Source organism: Calonectris borealis, chromosome 4 (genome assembly GCF_964195595.1).
Source record: "Calonectris borealis chromosome 4, bCalBor7.hap1.2, whole genome shotgun sequence".
In the NCBI taxonomy this organism is placed as follows: Eukaryota; Metazoa; Chordata; class Aves; order Procellariiformes; family Procellariidae; genus Calonectris; species Calonectris borealis.
The window spans coordinates 4724133-4736630 of NC_134315.1; the positions used below are offsets into that span (position 1 = coordinate 4724133).

At 37.1% G+C, this 12498-nt stretch overlaps 1 protein-coding gene across 2 annotated transcripts in view; it reads left to right on the forward strand.

The window, feature by feature from the left end:
• Nucleotides 1-12498, forward strand: part of CTNNA2 (catenin alpha 2) — a 527667-nt gene that overhangs the window by 368070 nt on the left and 147099 nt on the right. The gene's annotated exons all lie outside the window — the stretch shown is intronic.

Below are 12498 nucleotides of genomic sequence, written 5' to 3' on the forward strand. Positions count from 1 at the left end.
TGATTTTTTGGTTTGGGAAGGAATATGTAAACCAGTATCTTTGGATTGCTTTTTCTCTCTAATTCTGATGATGAGATTTGCCTTTTGGAGTCTTGGGGTGGGGGAGCCAGCGGGGGGCGGGGGGGGGGGGGGATGTGGTTTTATTCTGACATTGTCTAAATAGAGCATGATTTAAAATTCTGTGCATTCTTTCTCATAGAAATGCAGCCAGAGCTCTGCAAATAGGAATGTCTGGTTTCATATAAGCTTTAATTACATTTCGTCTTTTCCATCATGCATATTTTGTGTGTGTTCAGGATATGCCTTTCCTAAAGGCTGTTTTTTTTTTTTTTTTGCATGTACGCTACGGCACACAAAACTATAATTCTTGCAGCATAAAGATTACTGTGCTTTTGGAATAAGATCAACTTATATGTTACTCTGACCATGTCGGCAGAATGCAAAGAAGAGGTTTAAAACCCGATTAGTTAACAGGTTCTGCAGATTGTGCTGAGTTTTCTTCCATGTACCAAAAAAATCCTCGCCTGATAATTTGTAGTCCTCATTATCTATGGGAAATGCATCGACAGTGAGCTCTCTCTGTAATTTTTACTGACTGAAAAATATACGATACTTCTGTCAGGAAAACACTGGCCATCTTTTCCTATTATGAAGTAGAGTTTAAAGCCTGTGTGCTGGTGAATGAGATCAGAGCTGACAGCTCACGATTCTGCGTGAATTCTCTATGAAGAAGTTTCACATGGCAATACAAGTATTGCAGAAGATCATGCTAATGTTAAGTCAACATCGGTTGTGAAATGCTGGAGGCAGGGCAAAACGTTTACATTTGCTTTCTTTTTCACAACCGTATTAATTTAAAAAAATCTTCGTTTTGAAGTATCTGTTGCAGAGTTACGAAATCCTAGAGCTGTTCATTGTGTTTGCGTGCGGCTGGCTACTGTGAGCGTGTGCTGGTAGAGATCAAGGAATGCAGTAATTTGATGCAGTAAAAGTTGTTTTACAGAAGTCCTGGAAAACTTAAGCTCTCGTGCATCAAGATGTGTGAAAGAGATTCATTTCAAATGTATTTGCCAAAAAAAGTCTTAAATAAATTACAAATATAAAACGCTTTGACTGCAGTTTCAGAACCTGGGAATCAATGTGCTTTTATGCTCCCAATTCAGTTTATTCACATTTTTCTGCTATTCACAGCCTTCGCATTTCAGTGGTCTCAAAGCAAAACCGTGATGCTTTAATAGTATATGAACCTCTTATACGTTTTAGCATTGGGGCAGGAAAGCTGAATGTATTCTTCCTCTCCCAAGATCATGCTGTTTTATTCAAAGCAGGCTGTTTATGCAAGTGTCCACTGGTTGCAGTACACCTTAATTCTGTTTCTCAGTACACAAAAGCAGGAGGCAAAGCAATGACGGAACCAAGAGAAAGAGTATTGAAGCAGGAGAAGAGACTAAAAAAAAACTTGTCCAAGATATATTCTGGATTACATTTCTGAATATTTTGATGTAATTAGCAGGAAAAAAAAATTAAAAAGATGACTTGAACTTTACAGATACTGAAAAAAGGTTCAAAATGATAAGGTGGTATCCCTTAAAAGATAGCCACCCTATGAGTCTTCATGGAGTAGGTCTTTCTGCCCTCTCCCATGTAACAATTTGGGGAGAGATCTGCAACAGCAGCCCTAAAAATTTCAACTACGTCTTCAAGGAAAGCTGACATTTTCTGCAAATCAGATGATGATAATGATCACGTAGTTACCATCTAAATGCTATGTATAAAGTGAAGAATTCCTCTAGTAGAGATGAAACTCCTTGATACATCCCCATGGAGAGCTGAAAACTTTTCACTGCTCCTTCTTGCTATCACCTGGGATACAGCCTGGATCCTAACCAATCTGCCTATTCCCACACTGGCATATAATCTATTATAATTTGATTTCCAGAGGTAGAAATTAGAGCAGACAGTACCAAACCTATATAGCATCAGCTGGAAGACTGACAACTAGAATTAGAGACCCAGAATTAATGGCCCTAAGCACGCTATCTCACAGCTCTGTCAGAGGTTTATTGCATGAGAGACTCTGCTCTTATTTGTCCAAATTTGTTTGTAAAAAAGAATCCGGATAGTCTTAAAATGAGAGACCTCAACGTATGTTTGGGGCTGTGATGTTGAGGCAGAGTAGTGACCAAATTCAAGAATTGTGGCACGTGGATCTGAAAAGACAAACTTGGGTGAATATATGTCTTAGTCCTGAAATATCTTTTGTAAATTTGGTTTTCTTCTGTAATTTTGAAATGTACTTTTTTTTTTTTTGCAATAAAACTAGGAATCCACTTTGAACATGATTGTAATGCAAAGGGCTTAATTTCCACTGTCTGAGCTGTTATCACAGCCAAACCGTTAAGTTTACACATTTTCTGAAGTTTCAAAGCCTCTGGCAAATCTCTATAAATTAGCAGATTTAAATTAGCTTTATTAAATGTGCTATTATAAAACATTTTAAGAAGCGCAAACTAAGTTTTTGTGTGTTTAAGGGAGATTGATTAAATCGATGTAAAGTAGGTTACAGAACAACAACATGAGTTTTGGAAAGTTTAGCTGGGAAGTTATTTCTTGGAGTCATCACAAGTGTAATTCACTGGCAACACCCTGCAGTGATTGTCAAAATTGTTCAAGTTGAAAAAGGAAAACATTTTTCAGTGTATTTAGCCTACACATTTTTAATATTGTGTTCAGATTAATGTCACGTATCATTTAACTAGCCTTAGAATCATTTCATACTTACTAATTCCTTGTATTGCATGGCATTTGTTTGTACCTAGATATTTAACCTGCCTGAATTTGCAATCCAGGCGTTAGGACGGAGTGAATAAGATCAGAATCTGGCCACTAATGTCTAACTGTGCGTATATACATGTTTTAATATATTACCCAACAAAATACTAAAAGACAAAACAGTATATTAAATACTGAGTATATTTCTTCCTTCTGGTATTTTCTGAGTGGTTTCTATCGGTATAATAAAAAGTGGGACTTTTAGTGGTGATTTTAATTTCCTTTCATGAATGGACAGACTCAAACCTTGATCTTATATGGTAGTCTTTAATTTTCAAGTGCACTGAACCATGACATTTTGTATAAAGGAAACATTTAAAAACAGAAAAGAGAAGAAAAAGACATGACTTCAAGTAAAGCAAATTAAATCCATTATTTCTCTAGTATTTATATCTTGGTCATCCCTAACATTTGGCCGGCTGTCCCTTCTATATAGAATTCAGGGTTTCGGCTGATAAGAAGTCCATCATCTATGTAACATGTCTCTTTTAGTAAATATAGAAATGCAGCATATTATCCAAGCTTTTGACCAAAATACTTCTGGCAATTCAAGATGTCAAAGTAATAATGATAACTACCACTAAATTATTGCAGGGCAGAAGAGACACATTGGATTTATTACTGCCTTTAAATAATATATATTCTTACGTAAATCATCTTATCGTTTTGACAATGTGATAAACACTTTTCTGTCTCACTGCAGTCACTCCGTTCTCGTCATCAGCCACATTCAATAGCAGGTAGTCGTGTACAGCTCTATAAAGACCAATGTGCAAGAATTGTCAATGCAGTGCGGAAATGTCAATTTTTTGGGAAAATACATCAGTGGTAAGATGAAGTGTCTCCCTCCTCCATTCATTACTGATAGACTACTTGAATAAGCTAAAGAGTTACTGACTCTCTTAAGTAGCTGTTAAAGCTCTAGACAGTGTTATCGGTTGTGAATGTCCAGGTATAATGGATAAATGACAAGTAAAAACTATCCTTTTGTGATTAATCAACACATTGCTGAAGACCATGTAGCATCCTGGTTAAGCAAAGACTGGTGTGTTACAGTCAAGTTACGGGGTTGTTGGAACTCCTGGTTTATAGGGAAAATGGAAATTTAAACCTTGTTTTTTTATTAACTCTTGCTAATTTCCATCTCTAAAAATGCCTTGGGAAGTCTTGGAGGAAGCATGTGTAGACCGCAATGGTTAGCAGTTGTAAAGGTTTTAGTTAGTCATATTTAATTGGAAATCAATTAGTTCCACCTTCAAAAATGCTAAGCTAGACGCTCCAGAAAGCTTCGTCTCAAGACCTTCCCAAGCATTTCTGGAGGTGCCAGTGAATGAACTGTAATTGATTTCCAATTAGCTTGAGAGCAAAGAGAGCCACAGCTTATCCATACACTAGAATACATCTAATTTGCCCTCTTCTGCTGTTGCTAGTTAATCTGTAAGGATTATTTTTGAATAAACTATGATGCTAAATGGTCTTTTATTTGTGTGTTAAGACTCCTTTTTACTGAAAGGATTCTGTTCTTACATGGATGTAGTTAATTCAAGATGGGTATTGATGCCGTTGCATCTCACGTTGGTTGGTTCGTTGGTTGATCTTGGTGTATTTACTCAGATTCATCAAGCCTGTGAGAGGTTGGATGATGGTGCAACCATGAATACACCACAAAGTGACACAATACCAGGGTTGGTTAGGACTGTGAAAAATCTCCTCTATAGCCAAATCGGTTATGGCCCTAAACCCATCGTGTGTCCATGGGGACACTGGCATTTTGTGTCCTTCTCCAGAATAACTTACGTTCCTCAGAAAGCTGGCAAGTCCCACCTGGGGATGCAGGCATAACCATGCCAACAAACTCCAGCTGTAGAGAAATCAGTCGTGTGATGTTGGGATAGCCTTCTTGATGCAAACCAGTTCACTCTTTTTATCAATGACATAACTTTAGTGGCAGTAAACACTTTTCAGATTTTTAAGGTGCAGGAAGTAGAGAGAATTGAAAGGAATTTATGAAATCAATTCTTAAAAGCTAGGATGAACGAGTTAAAAGCTGTTCCTGGCAGTCTCCTGGAAAGTCTTTTTGCAAATGGATGAACTGCTCTCAGAAAATTTTCCCAGAGCAGAAAATCTGTTCTCCTCAGTATTAGACAATCAGTTGTTCTTAATCCATTTCTTTTGCTCCTTTCCAAATGTATTTTAAAGCACAATCAGAAAAGATAACAAACCTTATGCTGGCCTTTGTAGGTACATTATTGCAAGAAATATAGGTTGGTGGTAAAGTTGGTGCTAAACTAGTATTTTGAAATCGAATAAAGACTTTCATTGAATTCTCTTCCATCACAGAGGGTACCATTTGAATTGACTCTGAAGGGAGTTTTACAGGGAAACTCTGCTTTTGGATAACATTACCTGGAAATAATATGATTTGAAATGTTCTTAGATCTGACTGCTGGATTTACTGAAGACCTGAACAATATGAGCTAGATTATGTAGTCATGGAAATAGATGTTGGGCTGTAGCAGAGCGCCTATAGCAAACAGGCAGTAGGATCTTTGGCAGACTGTATTATTCTCAGTTATGTGTGCTTCTTGGTATATTTTGGCAGATGGAGAAGGCAGGACTTTTATGTTTCCATCCTTCTGCTCTGATGATATCCATAATCTGAAGGGAAAATGTAGGATAAAATTTGTTGAAATACTGGTTGTTTGTGTATTTCATCTTATTGGGAGATTAGAGGGAATCTGAATCATTAGCTCATACATAGAAGTAATAATGCAGAAACCAGGTTGAAGGCTCACATTTCAGATAGAAGTCATTGTGATTTTTGCAAACTTAAAGAAGACGGTTTGTTGACTACCTGAAATATTTATGGCTTCATTACGTATTATTTGCAACTGATGTAATGTCTAAGAGCAATAATCACGGGTCAGGAGTCTCAGAAGGACATATTTAAAGGCATAACAAAAGATAGTCACGCCTTCTAAAAAAAGAGAATAACCTGACCTTTTAAAAAAAAAAAAACAAACTAAAAATACTGAGGCAATACTGAACAGTTTCATATGGTGGGGGTGGTTTGTGTGTGGTGTATGTGTAATCTTAGAAACCCAGCTTTGCTCAACAGCTAATTTAATTTTGTGAGATCCAATGGCAGTCTTGGAAATGTGCCTTCCTGACTCTTGTTTGGTTTTATTTCAATGTATTTATGTGTCTGTGCTAAAGACGTTTTATGTCTTATAAGGAAGAAATGTACAATGTAATCAAAACTTGGTGTTGCTCCTTTACTTTCAATAAATGTATAGAAAGGTATAGTAAATTCTATTAACATATCCAAAGATCCTGAATTTGCCTGCAAAGCTATAGACAGCATATGCGAACCACATTCTCAACATACATACAACAATATGAACGTAAATTACCCTCGCATTATATATGTTTTTAAAGGTGAAACAGCAGATTTGGGGGGCAAATAGTAACAAAGCTGTAGGGTTTACCTCAGATATGTTTCAAAGTCATATTTCCTCCCTACTGCTGTAATTTTGAATCTTTAATATTCACGTAAAATGAAGAGCTTATTGTTTCTTAAGACTCAATTTATATTTTAAATGAGTGGAAAGATGCATAATCAACTTGAAAAGACAGGAAAAGATCAGCCTGTTTTTCAAGATATAGGACATTTTACTGTGTGTTTTGAATTCTAGAGACCATTTTTAAAGAACACTTGGCTTATTTCTGCTCTTTTTTTGAAGTGCAAATTAATTATAATTTGACAAGAGTGTGCTTGATTTTCTTCTTCAGATTTGGTGTAGAGCCAAGCTTTACTAGTTAGAGCCTCTAAATCAAAATCAAAGGTCAGTATCTGTGAAATGCCTGTGGCTCAAGATATATTGTAGTTCTTTCCCCATTATTCAGAGATTTTTGTCTGTGAAAAGGTGTTTATGTATTTAAGTGGATGCTGTATGTTGCATGCATGGCTGTGGAAGAATAATCATTTTTCATGATTACATCGGTAATGTTCCTAACAGCAGTCCTAAAGATGTGAGAAATCCTTGGTGTGAAACTCCTGAACTATGCACCTCTTTGGTGTGGTCTATAAACGCTGGCTGAGGGTTCATGTCCCACAGCATGTTGTACCCCATGATTCCCCTTCTGCCCCCAGCCCTGTGGATGTTGGGCAGAGAAGCTGCTCCCAAATCTCCCCCAGCATGATCCTTCAGCCCCCCGAATCTGTACTGGTATCACCATATAGGTTGCTCAATGGGGTCCCGTTTGGGGAATCGGCAGGTAGGGGACAAAAGGTGATTAAGCAAGCTACGATAGTGATTGCCAAATATGCCAACAAAGATCAGAAGGGGAGCGAGAACGGCAAATGGGCATCACTTCTGTACTTTAAAACCAGGAACTAGTGGTGTCTGAGCAGAGAGGCATTAAAGATACCTAGCTTTAAAAAAAAAAATTAATCCTGGAAGCAGTACTATGTGTCCTGATCCTCACTTTGCTTCTTTTAATCGTATATCATTTTTTTGCTTGTTCTATCCCTTGTTCTTCCTACAACTAGGGTTTTTTTCTTCTGCCAGCTCTTAATTTCAGGGATTGTCTCTTTCTATGGCCCTGCATAATGCCCAGCATGGACTATCTTTTGCTATGTCCTGATGAATATGATAATAATCAACACAGCGTGGGTGTTCTAGGCAATAATTGTTGGACAAGAATTAGTGAATTACAATGCTCCCAGATATGTAATTTATACAGCTGAGGTTTGGTCACGTTGTCTGTCTGCAGCCATTTTGCTAGCTGAGCTTGGACCATGCAGTGACATTAAGTCAGCAGAAGCCACTTCTAGCTCTTTTCATGGCCATGAGGGCCAGGAAGGCAATGAGCATCAGAAGGCATTGAAAATGTAGTGGGAAGAATCTTCCCTAGTGCCAGAGGTATGAAGTTGGGAGGTATTTGTTTCTTTACCTTCTGCCCAAAGAAAATAGTATTGACAGCAGTTATAAAAGCATTTATCACAGAAAAAAAAAAAGAAACCAAACAACCCTTTGCTACATGCTGCTTTTTCTTGGTCCTCAGTCTGCTGGACCGTGGAGTCTGTTGGATTCATCTGCAGCACTGCAAAGTAACGCTGACCTTGGGATACTTCCCTGAAACACATTCAGCTCTGAGTCTTTTGAGATGTGTTCTCTGACTTTCCGGATTTGTTGGCACCATTGTATCCATTAAATACTGATTAGATTTAAGAAATCCAAGAGACCAAATAATGCTATCATTTGTTCCCTACTTATCTTAATAATATTGCCAGTAATATTCCAATATATCAATTCTAGGATATTTTATACCTAACCTGATGCATGAAGAATAGGGACAGTATGCTTTTTTGTTTCAGAGGCAGAACAAAACCAGTTTATTTATTGATTGGATTTTGCTATATTGCCTAGAGATGAGGGCAAAAAGTGAATTAGCTACTTTCAAGGACTGTTAGAGAAATACATCATTTTTCATAATGTTTGATGAATTGCTTACAGTACTTGTTTTACTTAAAACTGCAATTAAAGATCGCCCTCTAGTCAAAAGAATAATGTGATAAAAATGTGACTTGAAGCTGGGCAGAAAATTTTCTAAAGCCCTTTGGGATTAATTCCAGTAATTATTCAATCTGACGTTTTCCAGAGAAATAACCCTTTATGTATGAACTCCATTAATCATAATAACATAGTTCACATGTCAGATACTTCTGTCCAGTCACTTCATACTCTACATTTAGTAAGAGACTAATAAACATATTCACCAAATATGGGAAAATATTAAACTGCTTTCAAACAATCCCAGTGCATATGTATAGTTTTTAACTAGGTTTTGGTCTTGTGAGGTGGGACATGTGCTCATGTCTACAGATACACTGAATTTCCAGGCTGTAGCTGTCATCAACATCACGTCTCCTGCTAATTTTGTGTAATTTCATTCACAGCGCTTTAAGGACATTCTTGCTTTCTTTTCTCCTCTGAACTGCCCTGGAGAGGTCTGGTTTGTCTTTCTGTCTGGTTGTAAACACTTATTTTATTAATTTGCTTATGTAAATAATTGGTCTTTTGCAAGACCTGTATGTAGGAAATAAAAATTCTACTTTAGATCATCTACAAACATAAGAGTGAATACTTTTTTTCGTGCATATGAACTTATTACACATTATTGGAACTGCACAATGAATACTGAGTGACTGTCTTTGATGATAAGCAACTCTAAGAAGATTTTTTTATGTTTGTCAGTGTTTCATCAACTGAAGATATTCCATAATATTATCTTGTGTTAAAAAGTGGTGGTTTAAAAATGCAGCGGTGAGTAGATGCTCAGATTTGAAGAATTTAACATTCTCTCCTTTTTAGATTCTGACATTGTTTTGTGCTTTTGAAGCTGGAAAGTGGAATTATCTGTGTTCTGATGAGGAGTGATAAATATAATCTTTTGCTGAATGTGGATAAAAAGCGTAGGCAAATGGGATTGTTTTAACACAGCCTCCTCGTGCATCTTCCGACTTTTCAAAAGCTGAGAGTGGAGAATAATTCCTTGGCTTTGGAGATTTCCTTTATATTTTTTTTTTTTTTCCTGCTTACGGAGCAATATACAATGTACCTAGACTGTTATTTTGACTAATACTTTCAGTTCAGGATTTTTGCATGTCAGTTGTCATTCTTTGCACACTCCAGTAGATGGCAACTCCAGTCTTCTTGACATTTAATCTCCATTCAAACTAGAAATATTTTCTGTGCCCCCCCCCACATCTCATCTATATAAATGGCTACGAGTTTCACAGAAACGTGATTCAATTTTACTTTTATTGAAATCACCACATAGTATCTGATTTGAACTTACACGGTACCAAAAAGAAAAAAATAAAGAGGCCTGTGAGCACCAATCCTCCTGGATCATAAAGCACACACTGATTCCCCCATAACTTTTAAAAATATTTTAGGAGTTGTCATAAAAAGGATTAGTATCCAAAACTTCTTTTTATGTGAAATAAATGAATGGGTTGGCTGCAAATACCGCATACTGGCTTTAAGTTTGATGGTTTGACTGTAAAGCGTATAGTCCATACCTCCCCATCCTTAATGTTAAAGTATTTATTTTTGCTATGCACAGTAAATACTCGATCAGATTTTAAAAAGTTGCAAATGGTATTTCTTTGTGAATATGGTGATGATGTACCTAGATGCGGCTCATCCTGGCTGAGGGCAAGAGTAGGACCGGGGGTTTACTGCGTTGTATTAGACATGAGAATATTCTCACATCCCTCCTCTTGCTCAATGCGCTGCTGTATCAGCCGACCTTCTCTGTGCTTTTATTCTGTCCCACGAATTGTATTACGAAAGCACCAACGCGGAGGAGTCTATTTCCCTGTTTTCCTCCGCTGACTTTCACAACTTAAATACTTGCCTGCAGAATTTGAAGACATAAAACAAAGCATCTCTCTGTGAATGAATGCCAGACATCAACAACAGGCACAAAAGATTGTGATTGCTCTGCCTGCGATGGAGACTAATGATCATAACAGTCACACAAAGGATCCTTTCTCTATCTCTCTGTATCAAGACTGTAGTTTAATTTTCAAATGACTTCCACTGTGTCTAGCAAGGTTTTATTTTGTGGTTTATAGTTAAAAAGGGGCAGAGTGAGGGATATTTAACTTTTTTTTTTTTTTTTTTTTTAAAGCAGATCTAACTTCAGAAGAATACATACTACTTATCAGGTTTTTGTTTTGTTGTTTACCTACTTCATCCATAGAGAGTTTTCAGTAATTGCCTAAGAACTGCCACAGTCTGTAGTGTCAGTGATGCTATTTCATACTAGGTCTTATGGTCACAGACAGATACAAACATTTATTGTTTAAAATAAACTGCAAAAAGTTCTAAAGCAGAGCAATGTTTAAGGACAGATTTAGATGTTTACACTTTTATTGGTTTAGTAAAAACCTTGGTTTTCAACCCAGACTTGATTAGTCTGTGGACATTTTTACTTCACAGAAACAGTATTAAAATAAATTATGCTCATATAGGACAAGCAGAATATTGGTCCATTTAAGCCTGACTGATTTTTATGTAACAAATTAGTGAGCAAGGTAATTAAATCTCTTTTGGATGCCTGTTTCATCTCTGGAAAGAATCCCAAGAACCTCAGAAAACTGACTTTCAGGTTATATACAGGTCCTGGGTCTATTGCAGCTAAGTGGCTTGTTTCTCATTATCGCATTTAGTGCTACAGAAACTACTCCACCAGAGTCTTTATTAAAACTTGCTTAAGGCTAGCATTTTCCCTTGGGTCAATAATGACTTTAGAGGAATGGATGTAGAAGCTAGATTTGTTCTAGCTGCTGGAATGAATTATGTCTCATTGGGGCCCCCAGGCTAGTATTTCAAATTCGCCACCAGGCACTTCATCAAAAATTCTATTCCAGTATTGAAAAGACCTTGTGCTCCTATTAGTAAATGCAGAGCATACATTTGAAGATCTTCCCCCACACCCAAATTATACGACTATATATTTTTGTCCGCTAAGAACCCATTGAATTGCCACACACATCAGTGAAGAACGCGATTTAGAAACGTATCCTGAAGATCTCATGCATCAGGGAGATGGTGGCCAGTTATTTCCAATTAAAACATGGAGCAAAAAATAAAGCATCAAGCTAACTTCTGTGGTGGTCCTACTACTAAAAGCCATTAAAATCCTACAGCTCATTTTCCTGGTGTGACCACTGTATTTATGAGAGGGGTAGCGCGGAAATACCATTTCCTCCTGCAAGTCCTCACTCATAAGTAATCCAGTTAAGATCAGCATTGCTTCTCCTGTTACCGTATCATAGAATCATTGAAACAATCATTGAATCACAGAATGGTTTGGGTTGGAAGGGACCTTTAAAGGTCATCTAGTCCAACCCCACTGCCACGGGCAGGGACATCTCCAACTAGATCAGGTTGCTCAGAGCCCCATCCTACCTGACCTGGAATGTTCCCAGGGATGGGGCATCTACCACCTCTCTGGGCAACCTGTGCCAGTGTTTCACCATCCTCATCGTAAAAAGTTTCTTAAAGTTTCTATCCTACTCAAATGAGGAAGTATTTCTGAAGCATGCAGTTCCTCAAGAAGTAAAAAACAACTGGGTTTTTTTCTAGTTTGGAAATTCTGCTCATGTCGATGGTAAGATAAAATATTGACTTAGAAAAGACTTTGGATTTATGATCCTAAAAACAAAGTGCTGGCTTTCCCATTATTGGTCTATTTTTCAAAAAATGATCGTGTGAATTTTACAAAATATAGTAGTATAGAAGCGTTTGTTCTCCTTCAGTGTTTTTACAGACTGAAGTATTTGCTGAAATGCAGAGGTGTTTGATATTAAAAAGAGATTGGTAATGCATAATAGGCAGACAGGTGTTTGGCTTTTCTTTGTGCTTGTCAAGGACAAAGTCTTCCAGCACGTTACTTGGATAGCTCACAAGCACATTCACATTCTCATCTTATTTTTTCTTGCTGACTGGATTTTCCCCAAGTGCTATGTTCAGAGATTTCAAATGCAACATTACCTAAGAGTTGGCATTAAAATCTGAATCAAACGGTGAATGTTACAATGGATATTGCACTTTAACTGCTATGTCTGTAGCCCAATATTAAATATAA